Below are 3,442 nucleotides of genomic sequence, written 5' to 3'. Positions count from 1 at the left end.
TGAAAGGGCGAGCATGTTTGGTGGGACGGGGATTCGGACCCGCGACCCTAGTGTCTTGTCAGATTGAAGTTGATTATCTTATCTGTTTGGTTAAACCCTGTTGTTTCAGTGTAGAATTACATAATGAGAGATCTCCCTCCGCCGCGGGGATCGAACCCTTGTCGTAAAGAACAATAGAAAATCTAGCAAAATAAGAACAAACAATGAATATCTATATATTCTGTATATTGAAATCAATAGATATGAAGTCACTTCAACGACGTGCATTGTACAATGGAAACAAAAGAGCTCTTAATAATCCTATTTTATTCGAAGTGTTTAAATAGGCATTAAACTTATAAAAACCGGTTTCATGACGTAAATGTATATGTAGAGAAGATTGTTTGTTTGTTTGTTTGTTTTTGAATTTCGCGCAAAGTTATACGAGGGCTATCTGCGCTAGCCGTCCCTAATTTAGCAGTGTAAGACTAGAGGGAAGGCAGCTAGTCATCACCACCCACCGCCAACTCTTGGGCTACTATTTTACCAACGAATAGTGGGATTGACCGTCACATTATAACGCCCCCACGGCTGAAAGGGCGAGCATGTTTGGTGTGACAGGGATTCGAACCCGCGACCCTCAGCTTGTAGAGAAGAAGCAGGATTGAAAGTTTTTAGGATAAACAATGGAAATATGTAAGTAGGATTTGACCGTCACTCTTACAACACACCCACGGTCCTCAAATGTGGAGTATGATTCATTTTTTTACAATAACGTGACTGCAGTAGAGACTGTTATCCAACACAATTTTATTCGCTAATATAGCAGTAAGTTCAAAATGACAAAGATATTACTTCATAACACGTATGTCTTCTCTGTTTACTAATGTTAACGTAGAAACACTTTGTAAAACATTTTATCCTGAAAGTTATATAAACATGATACATAGAAAAAAAATTGTTTTGTAACTGAAATGTCTTTATTTTATTTTTTTGCAAAGCAAGCAAAAAATAAACATAACAAGACAGGGTTGATACACAAATAAAACTAGATACCTGTAACCTTTCTGAATAAAAACACCTTCAACCTAAAACTGTAAAATAATAGTTTTAGATATGGAAGGTGTTTAGAGACACTTTCTTAAATAAATTTAAAAACACCTTCAACCTAAAACTGTAAAATAATAGTTTTAGATATGGAAGGTGTTTAGAGACACTTTCTTAAATAAATTCACAATAGGATTTTCTAAATATAGAAAATACGGTAACAGTGAGCATTGAAATAGTACCCACCCGAGATGAAATATATATATATGTATATCCGATTTGTTGTAAGTTCCTGGATGTTCTTAGTTATATATTCATGTGTTTTTATCCGTCTTATGAGATGTTTTACTCTTAATCATTCTCAGTTAGTTACATTTATAAATAACAGTATATTTGAAGCTTGTTTATCGAATAAATTTCTGATACATACGGCAATTTCTTGTTAATCAACAGCTATTCACTCGGTTTAGTACGTTTTAAAGACCACTTTTAGTACGTTTTCCCTCACCTTCTGTTTATTACGTTTTGGAGACCATTTTTAGCACTTTTTCTCTCTCTTTCCGTTTAATACGTTTTGGAGACCATTTTTAGCACTTTTTCTCTCTCCTTCCGTTTAATACGTTTTGGAGACCACCCTTAGCACGTTTCCCCTCTCCCTCTGTTTAATACGTTTTGGAGACTACCTTTAGCATGTTTTCTCTCTCCTTCTGTTAAGTACATTTTGGAGACTACTCGTAACACGTTTTCTCTCTCCTTCTGCTAAGTACATTTTGGAGACTACTCGTAGCACGTTTTCTCTCTCCTTCTGTTAAGTACATTTTGGAGACTACTCGTAACACGTTTTCTCTCTATCTGTTAAGTACATTTTGGAGACTACTCGTAACAGGTTTTCTCTCTCCTTCTGCTAAGTACATTTTGGAGACTACTCGTAGCACGTTTTCTCTCTCCTTCTGTTAAGTACATTTTGGAGACTACTCGTAACACGTTTTCTCTCTCCTTCTGTTAAGTACATTTTGGAGACTCTTCTCTTTCTATACTTTCTTCGATCGACAAACCAATGTCTTTCGAGGTACTCCTCAATTATCCTCCTTGTCATTGGGTTTTCCTAGTTTAACAACGATGTCCTAACAACGTCTTGAGCTTGCAGTTGACAATAATGGAAAATATGAAATCCTCTGTGATTCATAACATAATTTTCAAATTTGAATAATATTTTCCTGGTTACATATGCACAATTCTTGTGTTTAAACGAAATTCTCAGAATAAAAAAGCAAAGATCAGCATACAAAGTTTTCCAATGAAAATGTCGAGAGGTTAACCGACAGCAGCATCTAAAGAAAAGATCCACTTTAAACAACCACACAAGTTATTATTTACCAACATGGACTACTCTATTAAGAACAAGGAAATTAACACCCTAGAGAAACACGAATGCCCCTCTGTGGTTTGTATTTTTATTTTGTTTTTCTTGTGTTCATAATAGAAGTCTGATAAAAAGGAAGCTTTTCCCTTTATCTGCCAAACAGCAGTACATAACAGCTTAAAATGTTTCGGAAATTTGCTCAAAGGTTATCTGCATTTATTGCCCATAATTTTAATCTGATGGATTAAGAGAAAGGAAACTAGTCAACAATACCCACCGCCAACACCTGGAATACTTCAATCTAATAGTAGGATTTGATAGTCACTCTTATAACACACATAAGGCCCCGAAGTGTAAATCACGATTTTGTAGCAAAGGGACGCGCATCATGGACACTCAGGTTCACAAGTCCGACACACTAGCCACTGGGCCACGTCTAGCACTATCTGCTTTGATAACGTAATCTGCAAGTAATGGTTAATTAGCAAGCAATTTCTGTTTCAAAATGTTTTATTTCGTCAAAATCATCGTAGAATTTAGACGATACATTTTGAACAGAGCAGTGTTTGTCAGTGACAACGCTATAAAGTAGCACGTGCCCTCGTGAAAACTGTTTACTAAACCGTCTAAAACAAATAACACGAATGAATATCATAAAGTCTGTACCGTCATATTGAGAACAAGCGGCCTTAGAACTCCATAAACGTGTGTATTTATAACCCAAATAAAGATCAAAGACAGTGTCTGTATCTGCTAAGGACGCGATCATTGTAGTAATCCGAATATTATTATTTAGATAAAACAACGACTCTCATTTACTCAAGTAGTGTGACGTCAAAAGATTGTGTTTGTAAACAGCTTCTATCCAGTTCACTTCACTTGGCCCCAGTGGCACAGCGGTATGTCTGCGGACTTACAACGCTAGAATCCGGGTTTCGATACCCGTGGTAGGCAGAGCACAGATAGCCCATTGTGCTTAATTACAAGCAAATATCACTTGGGGAAAATTGTTTGTTTGTTTGTGTTTGAATTTCGCGCAAAGCTACACGAGGG

General features: G+C 36.4%; 1 protein-coding gene across 1 annotated transcript in view; it reads right to left on the bottom strand.

The window, feature by feature from the left end:
- Positions 1–3,442, bottom strand: part of LOC106458947 (proclotting enzyme-like) — a 27,179-nt gene that overhangs the window by 16,496 nt on the left and 7,241 nt on the right. The gene's annotated exons all lie outside the window — the stretch shown is intronic.

The sequence above is a fragment of the Limulus polyphemus genome, unplaced genomic scaffold, assembly GCF_000517525.1.
Source record: "Limulus polyphemus unplaced genomic scaffold, Limulus_polyphemus-2.1.2 Scaffold536, whole genome shotgun sequence".
Classification (NCBI taxonomy): Eukaryota; Metazoa; Arthropoda; class Merostomata; order Xiphosura; family Limulidae; genus Limulus; species Limulus polyphemus.
Note: the sequence above shows the minus strand (reverse complement) of the source record. Positions and strands in the feature narration are given on the sequence as shown.